Source organism: Sceloporus occidentalis, unplaced genomic scaffold, assembly GCF_023333645.1.
Source record: "Sceloporus occidentalis isolate IW3139 unplaced genomic scaffold, rSceOcc1.0.p SCAF_6, whole genome shotgun sequence".
In the NCBI taxonomy this organism is placed as follows: Eukaryota; Metazoa; Chordata; class Lepidosauria; order Squamata; family Phrynosomatidae; genus Sceloporus; species Sceloporus occidentalis.
In genome coordinates this window covers 37,132,314-37,149,800 of record NW_028316986.1, presented here as the reverse complement: position 1 = coordinate 37,149,800, position 17,487 = coordinate 37,132,314, and the positions used below count along the sequence as shown (strand labels likewise).

The following is a 17,487-nucleotide window of genomic DNA, read 5'->3' as shown; positions in this document are numbered from 1 at the left end:
TAAAAATCATCATGGGCAGAGTTCATTGGATGGGAAGTCTTATTTGTGGCCGAGCATTTTATTCCGGGAAGGCTTGCTGGAAGAGATCCGTCTTAATGGCCTTTTTAAAGCTCTCTAGATTGGTAATTTGACGGATCTTGTCCAGCAGGCCATTCCATAAGTTGGGAGTAGCTGCAGAGAATAGTGTTGAAGATTCAGCTGTCATTCTAATTTTTGAACCTGAAATTAGAAGACACCCACTCCTACAGTGCTTCAGAGACTCTCTTTCTGTGCGTGTGTGTGGTGTATGCCTTCAAGTCATTTCTGCTGTGTTTCCACCAGATGTACATTTGAGGGTGATGGGACAAAGAGGAGGGCCTCCCCTGCAGATCTCAAAATATGGACCGGTGCACAAGGGACAATATGATCCTTCAAATAAACTGGACCTTAGACATATATGGCTTTATTGGTTAAAATCAACACTTCGAATTGTGCCTGGAAACAGACCTGCAGCCAGTGAAACGATTGCAACAAGGAAGTTGTGTAGCCAACCAGGTTAACAGTCTGGCTGCAACTCTTTGGACCAAATGAAGTTTCCAAATATTCTTCAAAGATGCTCCACATAGAGCATATTACAGTAATCCAACCTGGCTATAACTAAGATATGTGTCAGTGTAGCCAGATCTGATGACTCAAGGAATGTGTACCACTGGGACAGAAACTTAACTGCAAGTGCACTCCCAGCTACCATTGAAATTTGAGCTTCCAGGCTCACGGGTCAGTCCCATATCTTAATAAAATACAGTCGCCCCTCTGTTTTTGCAGACTTGGAGTCTGCGTCTCTCTCTTATTCATGGGCAGCAAATGGAGGGGGACAAAATGGGGTGCTTCCCAGGTGTGCACCACCATTCAAGCCAATGGGGCTTTAATACTGACAATTTTTCATTTTTACAGGTGTGTGTGTGTGTCCAGAACAGACCCCCTGCAAAAACAGAGGGGCGCCTGTATAACTTACTTATTTAGCAGAAAGGTGGGAAGCTTATTCTAATAAATTGAATAGGTTAAATATTAAAACATTTTCCATGGGTGGTTCCTCAACTTTTCAGTCTTGTGACCTTATTTCAGTCATGTCTGGTCACATGGCAAGTTAAATTCCAGATGTGTGCAGGGAGGTCATTCTTCCTCTCTGTCATAATGAAACTAGTGTCAATAAGCCATAGGTAGGAAGGGCTTCAGAGTCCCAAAAGGTTGCTGTTCAATATCCACCACTCTCATCTGGCATTATTGGATTCTATACATGTTTTCTGTTGCTGACATTGGAATTCTTTTATTCCTATTTAGCACTTACTTAGGCTGTACTGTAGAAATAACGGAAACTGACATCGCTTTAACTGCCATGGCTCAATATGATGGAATTATGAAATTTGCAGTTTTGTGAGATATTTAGCCTTCTCTGCCAGAGAGCTCTGGTGCCACAATAAACAACAAATCCCAGGATTCCATAACATTGAGCCATGGTATTGTAAGTGGTGTCAAACTACATTATTTCTGCAGTGCAGATGTAGGCCAAGTATCTATAAGTAGGATTTTAACTTTTCCTTTTTGTCTTTTCATCGGCCTGCACATATATACATGTTCCAAAAAGCAAAAGTAGATTCAGTTAGGTTGAGCTGAGAAGTGCCATTCCATTTCCATGTGTTTCTCCAGTGCACATTTTTCTTTCCCCACTAAAATGTTAACCATTAACCAGCCATAGAGACCTATTCAGTGGCCACAAACTGTCTTCTTCTCAGTGCAATACATTCTACACAGCTTGTTGTATTTCTTTGGTTTGGGCTACAAGTGAATTCCAGTTTCTTATGGAAACAAATTGATAAAAGTTGTTTATTGTTTGTAGGAAATGATCTGACCAAGGTATTCTTTTTGTACTGAATTAGCTTCTTGTGGTGTAATAATCTGTGAGAACCCCTGGAGAACAGGAGAAGTTCAGTAGACTGGAGGAGGGCAAGCATTGTCCCCATCTTCAAAAAGGGGAAAAAAGAGGATCCCAACAATTATTGTCCAGTTAGTCTGACATCAATACCAGGAATGATTCTGGAGCAGATGATTAAACAGAGAGTCTGTGAACCTCTAGAAAGCAATGCCATAATCACAAAAAGTCAACATGGGTTTCAGAGAAAGAAGTCATGTCAGACAAATCTGATATCTTTCTTTGATAAAATTACCAGCTTGTTAGATGAAGGGAATGCTGTGGATATAATATATCTTGATTTCAGTAAGGCCTTTGACAAGGTTTCCCATGACAGTCTTTCAAACAACCTTGTAAAATGTGGGCTAGAAAAGGTAACTGTTGCATAGATTTCTAACTGGTTGACTGTCCGAACCCAAAGGGTGCTCAACAATGGCTCTTTTTCATCCTTGAGAGAAGTGACCAGTGGGGTCCCACAGGGCTCTGTCCTGGGCCCAGTGCTATTCAACATCTTTATCAGTGACTTGGATGACAGTATACTTATCAAATTTACAGATGACATCAAATTAGAAGGAGTAGCTAACACAGGAGGACAGGATTAAAATTCAAAATGACCTGAATAGACTAGAAAGCTGGGCCACAGCTAACAAAATGAACTTCAACAGGGAGAAATGTAAGGTACTGCACTTAGGGTAGAAAAATGAAATGCACAGATATAGGATGGGGGACAAGACTACGTGTGAAAGGGATCTATGAGTCCAAGTAGACCACAAATTGAACATGAGTCAACAGTGTGATGCGGCAGCTAAAAAGGCCAATGCAATTTTAGGCTGCATCAATAAAAGTATAGTGTCTAGATCAAGAGTTGTAATAGTGCCACCACTCTATTCTGCTTTGGTCAAGCCCCACCTGGAATATTGTGTCCAGTTCCGGGCACCACAATTTAAAAAGGATGTTGAGAAACTGGAGCATGTCCAAAGGAGGGCAACTAAAATTGTGAAGGGTCTGGAAACCATGTCCTATGAGGAACTACTTAGGGAGCTGAGGATGTTTAGCTTGGAAAAGAGAGGGTTAAGGATTGATATGATAGCCCTGTTTAAATATTTGAAGGGATGTCATATTGAGGAGGGAGCAAACTTGTTTTCTGCTGCTCCGGAGAACAGGACCCGGAACAATGGATGCAAGCTACAGGAAAAGAGAGTCCACCTCAACATTAGGAAGAACTTTCTGACAGTAAGGGCTGTTTGACAGTGGAACACACTCCCTTGGAGTGTAGTGGAGTCTCCCTCCTTGGAGGTCTTTAAACAGAGGCTGGATGGCCATCTGTCAGGGATGCTTTTATTGAGAGTTCTTGCATGGCAGGGGTTGGACTGGATGGCCCTTGTGGTCTCTTCCAACTCTACGATTCTATGATTCTGTGATGTGCATCTACACTGTAGAAATGATGCAGTTTGATGCCACTTTTTGTGCTGTAGCTTCATCCTATGGAATCCTGGGATTTATAGTTTAGCCTTTTCTGCCAGAGTGCTGGCACCTCACTAAACTACAAATCACAGGATTCTGTAGGATGGAACCATGGCAGTTAAAGTAGTGTCAAAGTGCATTATTTGTACAGTGTAGATGCACCTCTAGTTGACTATATAGACCTTTCAATGAACATGGCTTAAAATTCAGTTTGTGACTGTACCCCTTTCAATATATAACTCAAGGATGGAAGATGGAAGATGGATATGAATGCCTTTCTTTTGCTCCTATTTTCACATCTATGCCAATTGGATCTTTATATTAAACAAAACAACCCTTTCTTTGCAATGTTTACATTCACAGTGGTATTTGCTGTGTTAGCATTAGTTAACAGGTGTGTCTTGAATTTTCTCAGATATAGTCTTCCATAGGTCACTATCCCTTTTCTGAATAATGTATCTAAAATTTCAGGTATCTGGAAAAATATTCATGATTTCAAAGATTTCCTCTCAGGTGTATTTTCACCCAGTATATTTGTCCCCCCAAAAATGAATGTACAAATCAAAACCTTAGATGACATTTTAATTGTTTGGAAGTTGGAAGTAGGAGATATAAACCTTTTTTTTCTTCGAAAATAAAAATAGGGTTCTCTTTTTAGGTTTTGTATGAATAAATGTATTTCTTTTAACATGTTTGTTGTTTTAAAAAGTGATTTTTTTATTTGAGGTGTGAGAAGATGTGCTAACCTTGTCATCGTGAGTGCAGCAGAGCAGAAATGATAACTGTATATACATTTAAAAAACAAAAAACAAAACAAAAATAGAGTGTGATTGTATGTGAGAGGAGAGAGAAAGGGAAAAGGAAAGGGGAGGAGGGGTGGAGAGAGGGGAGAAAGACAACTTATTTAAATCCTGAATACAGTCAGACCTCATATGCATTGTTAAAAAAAAGCCCTAAAGAATTGCATATGGATTAGGGGGATGAATATTCTATTATTTCAGGCTGTTCTGCTGATCTTCTTATTGTGACTTTGCGCTTCAGAAATCTGCCAGGAATTTGGCTTTGCCGTACTAGGCAGTAATTTTAAATGTGTATCAAGCACTTGATAGTGTATGATTTGCGTGCTGTTGCATTCCCATTCCCTAAATTTTCCACCAATTTATTACTTTTTTCATACTGTTTTAATATTTCAGGATGATGAATATATACAGCATCATTAAAGGTAAATAAAAAATGCATGAAATTAAAAAATGGAATATTAGATGTTTCTTTTCTGTAATCCCTAGGTCCAATAGAAATGAAATGTCTCTGTTCTGTCAAGTAATCCCTAAACATGATTATGGACGTTGTAGTTTCCACATAGCCCACGTAATATTTGTATCGCATAAGCCTATTTATGTAAGGTTTGAGTCAAAGTTGTTATTAGAAGACCTATAAACCCATTTTGCAATTCAGAAAGATATGCTTGCCTCTTAATCTCTCGACTTTTATTATTTTCTTGGAGCTGACAGCAATGTGTCTTTAATTAATTTTTGAAAATGTTTTTACATCTTCTTTTGGGTACTTTCAAGATGAATGGGCTATCCAATTTGAAATGTCTTTTTTAAGAGATAGGATTCAGCCCAGAGTAGATCATTCAACTTGTGTTGCTTCTCCTTCAGTCTAAGCTGATGGGACACACAGCTTTTTGCGGGATTTTTTTTTCTTTGTATACAGTTTTAATCTGAAATTTAGTATGGGAGAAACATGAAGCCACACCTATTCTAATTTTAGATTAAATTGGTGCGTATGTGTGTGTGTAAATTTTAACAGTATAAAATTCCATTACCATTTTGGTACTGCTTTATTTGAATATAGGACATAATATGTTAAACAAGTTTTTGAAATACAGTGGGCCCTTGTTATCTCCTAGGACTTGGTTCCAGGGCCCTCTGTGGATACCAAAATCTGTGGATGCTCAAGTCCCATTAAATATAATGGCATAGTAACATGATGTCCCTTATACAAAATGGCAAAAGCAAGGTTCACTCTTTGGAATGTATCCTTGATGTTATTCATAACTAATTCCCCGCCTTCACCCACAGTGAAGCAATAAAACATGAGTTTACACAGAGGAAACGTTTAATTGGCATTTCTGGAGACTTTTGCTAAATGGGACCAACAATTAAAGTTCTGTAGGATACTGAGTGTATGGAAAAGCACTGATGGATAATCTTCTGCTATAGTAAATGTTTGGTATCTATTTTAATATTGGAGTGAACCAATGGCTTAACAACTCTAAAAGGGAATGTCCAAAAGCAACCAGAGCCAGATTTTAACTGATGTTCCATGACTATTAAAAGTACTGTAGTTTGGTGCAGAGGTCACGGAAAGAGAGAGTTCCTCCCTTCACCTTATATTTATACCTATGCCTGGGTGGGTGGGGGAATGAGGGCATTGCTTCTCCAAATAAAAATTATAGAACCCCCATGAAATGTTCCTTCAGTCCCCAAATTTGTAGCATTGCAGAGAATGATGTACTGAAAATTGTTCACACTTAGTATTCATATTTCACATTTCCTTGTTAACTTTGGCTGTCTCTTTCCTTTGGATACCTACATTGCTATCTCTAAATGCTTGACTGAAGTTTTAAGTAACTGCCATGCTGGAGGTTTGGGGACTAAAGGAAAATTTAATGTGGCAGAATTCCCCTAAATAGGGGAAAAACTACTTATTTGCACCCCTGTTAAACTCCTACTCCACCTCCCATGTCGTAAAAATAGTATATACATATTGAGGCTATTTGCTTTTCAACACTGGAATTCTAAATTTCATTTTCAGGGTATGCTATTTAGCAATGGGGAAAAACCTCACACATTGTCTATGCTGTGAAGTGAAAGTGTGTCTCTTAATCTATTTCACTGCTTTATTTGAGAAGCAGCACAATATTCAAGTTATTTATTTATTTATTTATTTATTTATGTTTGTTTGTTTGTTTGTTTGTTATATTTCAGTTTTTTTGTGTGAGGGATCAAACGATTCATTCTAATGTTTTCCCCAAACAATATCTAAACTTCTGTAGTATAAGATAAATGATGAGTAATTTTCATTGCATTATGAGAAACAGAAATGTATACAACATACATACTTAATCTGTGATAATCGATTCTTGGGTGTTTAAGCAGATTGTCATATCAACAATTGTAGAGAGACATCTTTTAAAGATACACTCAATTTCTGTCAATGGAAGGGAAAAAAGAAAATTGGGGGAGGGTACCAGGGATTTGATATGTTGTATATTTTTAACTTGTTAGCCACCCCAATTGTTCTCAGAGGGGTGGGATACAAATAAATATTATTATTATTATTATTATTATTATTATTATTATTAAGTATAAATATGAATAGCAAAAAAAGAGGGGGGAAAGACAGTTTTACTTTAATCTGTGTAAGCAGAGCAAAGAATTATTCAGAAGGTACAGCACAACACTAAACTACAGGAGGAGATTTTCAGGTAAAATGTTAGGATAAAGCTTCCTGATTAAGCAAATGGTTCAACATTTATATAAATGGGGAAGTAATTTCTGAATCTTTCTTTGAAGTCCCCCCACCCCCCCAAAAAAATAAAAGACATAAGAAACAATAATCTCTGGGTGATAATGATCATAGTGACAAAACATTTTATGAATGTAATGTGTAAAATGATATGCCTATAAGTTATACCATTAATGAACAGAGATACAGTGTTAAAAGACATCACATTACAGATGTAGAAAACCTATGGCCAAAGCTTTTTGTGAAGTCCAGTGCTCTGTCCTTTATCAGGTACAACATGTGCCAGATGTTGTATAGTCTGCCTTACAGTGTAGGTTTTGGTGAGATAATGCACAGATTATATTCCACCTATGGTATATAAATCTGATATGAGCAAACCAGAAAGAGTTTTCATAAACTGCCGCATCTCTGAAATAAAACAAAGTATCCCTATTCCTTTCCAGAAAATTGTACATCCATATTTATGGATATAAGCAAAGTCAAAGCCCATCTGGCCAATACATCAGTTGTGTGATCAGTGGAGGGTCTTGATCCCAGCTGTCCAGAAATTCAAGCAGATGTTTTCCTTCCCTCAGCTCTCTGAGTTATTTATTTGAAAACCTGTACCTCTCTGTACATGTAAAATTCTTTCCCTCAGCTTAGGACTCCTCATTCTTGGCTGTAGAAACACTACACTGATGAAGACAGACATCCTTAAAATATCAAATAACTTAAGCAATTTTGCTGTAAATATCTTCCTATCAGTTCAGAAACCATGCAGGATTTCCTTTTCTGTTTAAAGCCATGACAACAGTCCATGTCATATTTTTTTTGAAAGGAAGGAGATGCAGTGGAAACAGGAATGAAAATAAGAGCAAGTACTGACACAAAGTATGGTTTTGAGTTATCACAGCTCTGAACCTGTTCTTTGATTCAGTCAAAATACTAATTGAGCCTATTTTGTAGATTCAACTTTAGCAAAACAAGTAAATGCATAACAATGAAATTGGAAAAATAAGCACATGATGAGTCTAAACCCAATAGTTAATTCCAGCTCTACAACAATATCCAATCTGTGACTAAGATCTACATGAGTGTTGATTTAACATCCACTAACTGATACAATGGATCTTCTGTAGTTGAGACTAGCCATAGTGTTATATTGAAGAAGGGACTGAGGAAGAGCCTGTGTTTCACAGGGGTTCAGGGAAGAAGTGTTACATTTCAAAACATCTGAAGGTTATGATAATAATAGTGTTATTAATAAAGAAAACAATTTTATAACACCAGACTAAACTGAGGAAGGTATGAGCACAGCTTGTGAATGACTACCTAAGACCAAATGAGTGGGACAGCAAAGGAAGCTTTGGGCTGTTTTACTGAAATTGAAGTCACAAGAAGGAAAAAGAAGACCCAGGCAGGCTCCATCTGCACTACAGAAATAATGTAGTTTGACATTAGTTAAACTGTATGGCTCCATGCTATGGAATTCTAGGATTTGTAGTTTTATTTATCCTTCTCTGTCAGAGATCTCTGGTGCCACAACAAACTACAAATCCCAGGATTCCATAGGACAGAGCCCTGACAGTTAAAGTGTGTCAAACTGCCTTATTTCTACAGTGCAGTTATAGCCTCAGTTACACAAAGAAACATCAAGACAATGGTCTGATCTTGTTAGATAAAGTTATTATTAATATCAATATATTAATAAAACTATTATTGCCATGAGTAGCTTCAGTGTTTTGGAGGAGCTCTTCTTCATGAGCTAAGCCTCTGAAAAGGCAACCAGTACTAACTTGCTTCTGAAATGACTGTATTTATTGAAGCAACTTTCAGTGGCAGTTTGTGGATGCATCCAGACTGATTAAAAGTTCCCAGATTTTGTTTCTGTTCTTTCCGATTTTATTTTGGAGTTTCATACCAGAATATTTTCTGTCACCTCTCAACATGATCAGAGATATTGGCTACAAACTCTTCAAGCTGGTTTATTTTAATCCAATATAAAGTCAGAAAGAACAGGGTCTGTGTCTCTTCAGTCTGGATACATCCTATGAGATGCAATGAGGAACAATTGCTAAAATATAAAGGAAAAAGCTGCTGTGGTTTTATTGTCTTTCTTGTATCACTTTTCAGTGTACTAACAGCTTGAGTATTTTTATTTCATGTTATTTTTACAATAACTCTGTTATTGTATGCAACTTCATAGCCGAGCCAGGGTTTGAACCCAGGTTCTTCCAGGATCCTGTAGCTGGCACTACTTTTAGATTTCATATTTATTGGCTTATATAACAGTATTCTAATCCTCACCCTAAAGTGATTTTTTTTGTCCATATTAGAGCAATAGTCAGATAGAATTTGCATTATTATATTTCACAGAAAATGTACTCAGTTTTTCTGAAATGATTACTCATTGGCTCAATGATTGAGTTATGAACATCAAGAGGCGTAACCACTCACAGCTGAGGCCAGGAACCACTCTTCCAGGAACATAAGATCAATACTTGTTATCGAGTCTATGTTTATAGGGTGTGTTAAATGACCACAGTTCTTGATGCTCATCCATGAACGGCATGTTTAAACCTCACACTGCACTGACCAAAAAGGAGGAAAAACACATACCTATAATATAATAATAATTTAAGAATCAGATTTTAATTTAACTGTCATTAGCTTGTTTTTCAGTCCTCACTGTAATCATGTCAATGTTAGGAAAATCAAGTGTGTTTGAAAGCAAGCAAATTGTTGACTAAGGCGCGTTACAGACCGCCCCTTTGAGGCGGCCTGTACCCGCCCCTTTTCCCGGGGTATTGGGGCCTCAGCGGTCAGAACAGCAGCCGCTGAGGCCCCGATCCGCCGCTTTCCAGGCTGCGGGGAAGTGGCAAAAGGCCGCTACCCCGCGGTGGCGGGGAGGAGGAGAAAGGGTCCGCTTGGCCCCTTTCTCCTTTGCGTTGCTGGGCGCAGCCGTGTGAAGGCTGTGCCCAGCTGCGCAAACCAGGAAGGAGCTCCGAAACGCCCTGGCGCAGAGCGACGATGTCATCATGGCGGCCCCCATGTAGATGGGGCACCGCCATTTTGTACGGACTCAGTCCATACTAGGGTTAGGGGGGTGCGGAAGCACCGCACCTTCCTAACCCTAGTCCGGACTGACTCCGTACTAAAAGGCCCATTTGTAATGGGCCTTAGATATTTAGTTTTTATTTCCTCACACAATTTCCCTTGGGAGTTGCTGCTGTTGATATTGTGTGAATGACAGATATAGAACCTGCAGCCTGGAAGTCACATCTGGCCTTGGACTGTCCCCTGTAATATCTCCAAAAATGGTGGAATCCCACCATGTTGCCTTGATGGGTTTGGGGGATAGAGATATAGTTCTCTAGCTTTCATAGGCATAGGTGTGTGCATGGAGGATATGAGTGGAGGAAAAGTGTATAGAAATAAATTTTAAATGTAATAAAGAAATGTTAGGAATTGGTCAGACGATGATTAATCCTTATATAAAAATAGTCCAAGCAGTTTTGTAGCAATAGATGTGTAGGTCCACCAGGTAGGATTCTGTAAACAAAGAAGGGCCACAGATCTTAGCAAGTCTCCAGTAAAACAAGCGAGTGAAGGCAAAAGGTGTGTTTATACCTATTGTATGAGGAATTTTATATCAGCATGTTTGGTTAAGGCTGTATGTGCACTGCAGAAATAATCCAGGTTGACATCACTTTAACTGCCATGGCTAAAAAGAATGCTATGGAATCCTGGGATTTGTAGTTTTGTGAGACCTGTTGCCTTCTCTGTCAGGGAGCTCTAGTGACACAACAAACTACAATTCCCAGAATTCTATAGCATTGAGCCATGGCGGTTAAAGTGGTGTCAACCTGGATTATTTATTCATGCAGAAGCAGCCTGAGTCTGGCGGGAAGAGCTGAAAGATTATAAGAATTTAATATTGGTGCTGAGGAAGAAGGTCAAAATACATCCAGTCCTTGTTGTATTGAAGAGTTTTAAAGATTTGTGATCATCTCCTTCTTTTGGAAAAATATTTATGTCTCTCAACTATCCCATCAACACCAGATGTAGACCTCAAAGCCAAAACTATGTGCACACCTGGTATAAACTGTGGTCATCACACAGTTTCATCAGGTCAAGACCTGATATCCTGGGGGTTATCTGCACAAACCAAATGGCCCGGGTTCCCTCCAGCTTCATGTCATCTAGTGGAGACAATGCAGGCCAATCCTGCCTGTTTATATGCAGCTTCAGAGGATCTGGTCTGACCCCAGGTAAAGAGCCTTTACCCAGGATACTTTATCCCTTGTTTTCTGTGGAGTTTCTAGGAAACATGGCATCAGGAGTGAACTATCCTCCCCCCCGCACCTCATTCTCCTTAATTTTCCAGTGGTTGATTCAACTGAGAAGCCCAGCAGTCTGACATGGAAACAGGGCACCTAGGCAGGTGGGTGTAGCCAGTGCCCCATTTCTGCAGCAGGCACGGTGACTGGGAGGCTTCTCAGTTGGACTGACTGCTGGAAAGGTAAGGAGTGGTGACCGGACCTGGGTCCTGGGTCCAAGCAATAGCAATAGCAAGTACATTTCTATACCACTTATCAGTGACAACTACTATCAGTCACTACTTATCAGTGATTACTACTAATGTGTAAACCAATTGCCCCCAACAAGCTGGGTACTCATTTTACTGACCTATGAAAGGATGGAAAGCTGAATGGACCCTGGAGCCCTGCCTGGGATGGAACTCACAAACCTGTGGCTGTGAGTGACTGCAGTACTGGCATTTAACCACTGCACCACTAGGGATCCTTAATAAATTGAGCAGGGACAGATGTGTGGGCATTTGCCTTTCCCTGCATTGACCCAGGGACTAGCCCAAGTGAGCTAGGGCTCAGCTTGGGCTATCCTGGCTCATCTGCTCAGGCCCCGGTCTCTCTTTTTGGTAAGGTGTATTTGCAATACATTATTGCAGCTGCTCCTTGGGGAACTATCTTGTTGTCTGTGTCCTAATAAATAGAAGAGAACCCTAGTGAGATCATGGTGAACTTCCAAACTCTCTTGTTATCTGGATCTGTTTATAAATTCTCCTATTCTACATATGTACTACAATTTTTAAGAATGAATAAAGTGTGGGAAGGAAAAGGTTATTTCAGAATGATAATACTTTCCTACCAAGTTCTTAAATGAGCTAATTCTTTAGAGTGCTTAAGAAACAGCACACTTAAATTCCCACAGTAATTAAGATGGAAGAATTAGATGTGAAGATTACGCAATGGTTGCTCCTCTTGATACATTCATTGCTTTCAGTTTTTATGGTAAGTAATATCATTGTTGCAAAGTTTCCAAATTGCTTTTAACACAAATCCACAGAAATGAAATCTTCTCCTAGTTATGAAAATGAAGTAATGTCTTGAGACGCTAGTATATTACTTCAGATTTATGGAGATAATGAGCCAAAATCTACTTTTAGTTACATTGCTGTAAATACCAAGTGACTTAATTGAAATTGAACTGTGATGAAACTCTGGCAGATCTGAAGGTGTAAGGTCTAGATTTAAAATGTAGCAAGTCAGAAGGGACTGATAGACAAGGCACAGGCTGCCTCCCCACTATAATGCAGTGGCCAGAAAACTGGAACTTGGTGTTACAAGACTGCTTCCTTTATGGTGGTGTGTAATGGTCTTTTTACTTGTATATTCTTCTTTTAATCTGATTTTACTTAGCTATATTATTTTTATACAAGCATTCTATTAATAGCCATACAACTTTGTGATAATTTTGGTCAATGGCCATAAATAAAGATTGATTGATTGAACTGGAACTTGGATTTGGAAAAACCTCTATTCAAAATCGCAGTTTATTCAGTGGCCTCAGATAATTTGTCACCTTTCACTCTCACTAGAGATGGATGAATCATTGTTTCTGATCCATGCCAGTTTTGGAGTATTATGGAATATCTTTGATTCTGCACTGAGAAATACTTGTGTGATTGAGACATTTTTATATCCAGCAACACAATGAGATTCTGTTTGCAGATCACAAAATACCCCTCCCCCTGATTAAAGTTTTTCATTTTTTTTTTGAGAAAAATAATCTGTTTCTATGAAGGTTAGAGGAGAGTGATAATGAACCAAAGCTTCAGTTTTGTGACAGTTAAACACATGTTGAGACCTCCAGAAATCAATGAAGCTTAGGTATGCCTTAGTGTTGCAGGATTACACTACTGGTTCATTATCATTCCCTTCTTTCCTGTGAAACAGGGGCAATTAAAAACCCATCATTGTAGTGGTGCAAACAGAAATTAGATTGCTGGGGGAACTCTAAGCCAATAATGAATGGTAGACCTGTGCAGCTCTGCCCAGTTATCATTAAGGAGACCTTAAAGTGGGGCAGTACTAACAAAACATATCATAATCCATTTCTTTCTCGCCCAATGAAGCAGTTTTATAGGAATAATCCCACCTTAGTCAAACAAGGTGTGTTTGTGGTTGCTTTTGGACTGCAGGGGTCCAATATACAGTGCTATGAACAGCTGTACTTTTATAGCAGTTGATGAGAACAGACTGATAGTTTTGAATAAAGGTGGTGATGGCCTGTCTTGCTCCTTAACAATATAACTTTCATTTACTACCTATATCTATATCTATCTATTTATCTAGCTATCTATACCCTGATATGTTTTTATGCCTTCATATCAGCTTCACTGTATCCAGGAAACTAGTTACTGTATATATTTGTGTATCTTTGGAGAGGTAACAGATTGTCAAGATTGTAGGGTGCAAACTATACCTTAAATCCACAGGTTTTATGTGAATTGTCCCCCGCCCACACATGCACACTGGCTGAAGTATTTCTGGGACTGCAAACCTCAAGGAGGATCCATGGAGCCTCCAGTTTTCACCAGTCTCTCTTTTTTGTTTATCCCAGTAATCTTACCAACAGAGCCCCAGGAAGCCCACACTTGATTCCTTGCCATGATATATTGTAGGACCAACTCCCCCCCCCCCTTGTCCCCTGTAAATAAACTGGCTACTCAAACTTGGAGGTGACAACCAAAATGCAGTGTGTTTACCTTGGGCAGGCCACATATTCTCAACCTCAGGGGAAGGCAAGGATAAATGTCCTCTGAACAAATCTTGCCAAGAAAACCCCATGATAGGTTTGCCTTAGGGAGACCATAACACAGAAATGACTTGAAGGCACACAGCATACACACATTAGAATTTTGTTTTTTTCACTGGGAACTGGATACTGCAACATGAACAACAAACAAAATTTCTATCTCAGATTTTGAGATGTCTGTCAGGCATTCCTTGTGACTTACAAGTGAATCTTCAGTTTTGCATCTATGAAGACCCTCTTTATAATTCTGACTTCATACTGACCACTGGGACCTAGATGACAACTAAAACTACTTTTGTCATATTTGGAGGTTGTAGAAAAATATCTTTGTGAAGTATAGCTGCCATAAACATAAAGATATTCCCTTCTATGCATATCAAAAAGATATAGATGGAGTGTAGAGATAGATAGATAGATAGATAGATAGATAGATAGATAGATAGATAGATAGATAGATAGATATCTGTATAGTAGTTTGGGCATTGGACTACAACTTTGCACATCAGAGTTTGAATCCTGCTCTGTCATGCAAACCCACTTGGGTAAGGGACACTGTCTCAGACTCAGGTAAGGCAAAGGCAAATCTCCTCTGAACAACTCTCTTCCCTCCCCCCAACCCTCATAATAGCTTCACCCTAGGGTCACCATGTCAGGAATAACTTCAAAGCATACAACAACCACAATGGAATAGATACATATTGTACATTGTTTACATGAAGCACTTGTGTGAGCTGCAAATGCACACGTTAGGATCAATTTGGTGTGACTCACATGTTAATTTTTTCTTATTCGTCTAATCTCACACCATCCACATTTTTCATGATTTCATGGACTGCAATACATTTTATGAACCAACAATTGTGTGAAGGGGGAAAAAGACAATGTGAATTGCTTCTAAATGAGCTTAAATCCCAAACTACATTTTAACAATTATGTAGATCAGGCACCTCTCCATTTCTTTCCTCCAATTAAAATAACCTCACTGCTGTAATTGAAGGAATTTTCCTTTTTACAGCATCTATCCCATTCACTGAAAACTGTGGCAATATTTGATACATCTAGCTATGACTCTCAAAGATGGAAATGAGGGTGTTTCTTAGGTGGATGTAGAGCACACCTTGGCAACCTCTTTTGTTTCGTGATAATGGGCTTGAAGTGGGCACACTCCTGTATCTCTTCTATCTTCCTAAGATACTGAACAGGGACTATTTATTTATTTATTGCATTTCTATACCATTCAATAGCCAACATTAATAGGAATAAATATATTCTGGGTGGCTCTCTTAATACAAGAATAATATAAATAATCTGAAAAGAAGAAAGGGACAGCCAAGTAATAAAACAAAGCAAAGCTAACAGTAGAGGATAAAAGCAGTGCAAGATCTATAAAGCACTATCATTTTCTTTGTAACCAGAAAAGATTAACAATAAAAAATAAGAGAAAGTCTAGGATAAGAAAAAAAGAAGTCTTCACACAACACCGAAAGCTTGTAATGGCAGGATGTGAATCTGTGTAGCTGTTCTTACACTGAATAACTCCCACCAGCCCCTCTGCCTATGGGTCATTTCCCCCTATAAGTTTAAAGCATTTTTTTTGTTATTATATTAATTTTCTTTTTAAAAACATTCTTGTCCCAGCTTATGCATTAGCTATATAGTGTTCACTGTTCTTGATTGCAGGTACATCTGGAGAAGTTAAAATACTCTCCTACTTAATAATAGACAAATAAATAAGCTGAACATCTGTTTTGGTTTCCAAATAATGTGATATTTAAATGAAATGGTGTTTTGCTGCAGCATGACTCTTTGAATTTTTGAACATTTTTTACATATCTCATAATAATGTGAGAAATGTTATTTACATCTTTGTCATTTTCCTTATACAGCTATTTTAGAAGTCTTCGGATTTGTTTTTGAACATACTCAAATTCATTCTTGCAACCACTAAATTTAGAATAGAAAGCCCCCTTTCAGCTTATCTTTGTTAAACACCTGCAAAAATCAATGGCATTTCATTTGCTTAAAAAGGATCGCTTCTTTTTAGGAATACCAGACTTAATGCATAGTTTATTATATGTTGTTGTTTTTGTTGTATATACTGTTAATGGCCACTGACTAGATGAGCTATATGGGTTTTTTAAAAATTTCCTAGTTGAATGCTAAAATGCAGTTCATCTACTAATTGAACGAAAATTGAATCATTTTATTGATCTGAGAACATTTCAAAGTTTTTTTTTATAATGAAACTTTAGGAACATATTCTTTACAAAACAGCATTTTAAACAATAAGCAGAAACTGAAGTTTTCACATAATGTTTTCTGAGTTTTATTTTTTGTTTTTGTTGTTGGTTAATCCAGACCTTCAAGATTAAATCTAAAAAATTGCCTTAAAAAGCTTTCAGCGGTTTGCTTTTTTTAATATTCTCTTGCTTTTATTTATCTCCAGATAAATAAAATTAATAACTAATTAAAAAGTATTGTCTAGCATTTTATATTACTCTAGGTTTTATAGTCTGTTCTGCACCATATCAATAAGGATTTCAATCCTAACCCCTTTGAATAGGTGGCAGAGAGGTGCTCAGGAACTTTTGTAGACCCAGGCCTTGAAGTGGGGCACATTGGGAACAAGCTGGGGAGACAATGGGAGCTTGCCTTTGGTATCCAAATTCCCTTAATTCCTCTAAAAGGATGCACCTGGCTTGAAATGATTATGCATCAGTTATTTCTGTCTGGAGTATTTGTAGTCAGTTCTACCAGTTGGCTTCAAATTAGCATCTTGTTGTGTGCCTTCAAATTATTAGTGACCCTATTTTGGGGTTTTCTTGGCAAGACATTTTCAGAGGTGGTGTGACTTTGCCTTCTTGTGAGGCTGGGAGAGTGTGATTTCCCCGAGGTCACTCAGTAGGTCTCCATGGCTGAGCCAAGTTTTGAACCCAGTCTCCAGAGTTGTACTCCAGTGCTCAAACAACTACAACACCGTGGGTCTCACGACACCATACTAGCTTTCACTGGTGCCATAGCTTTGAGTTTAGCATTCAAATTAGTATGTTGGCTTAAAAGTACCACCCACTCCCCCCACTGCATGTGCTGGATGGTGTCATCCAGGCCAACAAGCCTTTAGATATGGTGGACTCTATGAGCTCCTGTAACACCATCACCTGCTCAAAATTGTTCTGTCTATTTTGTCATGCTGAGCAGTATAATCAAATAAATTAGAACTACTAACACCAGGAAGTAGTAGATTCCATAGTATATTACATATTTATTTTATTTTTTGTCCAGCATTAAATTGGTTAGAGATGTGATAGCTATGAAAAAGTCTTAATCTGTCTAAACTAGATTATCTAACCTAGTCTGCTGCTCTGAAACTGTGGAATGACCTGCCAGAGGACATCCATCTTATCACCACCCTAGACACCTTCAATAGGGCTGTCAAGATGAAT

At 38.4% G+C, this 17,487-nt stretch overlaps 1 protein-coding gene across 4 annotated transcripts in view; it reads left to right on the top strand.

The window, feature by feature from the left end:
* LOC149310619 (estrogen-related receptor gamma) overlaps positions 1-17,487 on the top strand; it is a 575,297-nt gene that overhangs the window by 246,448 nt on the left and 311,362 nt on the right. The window contains exon 2 of one of the 4 annotated variants that reach the window (XM_089529312.1): positions 4,606-4,634. The exons of the other annotated variants lie outside the window; for them this stretch is intronic. The gene's annotated coding sequence lies outside the window, so the exon portion shown is untranslated. The remainder of the gene's footprint in view (positions 1-4,605; positions 4,635-17,487) is intronic. 4 annotated transcript variants of the gene reach the window in all.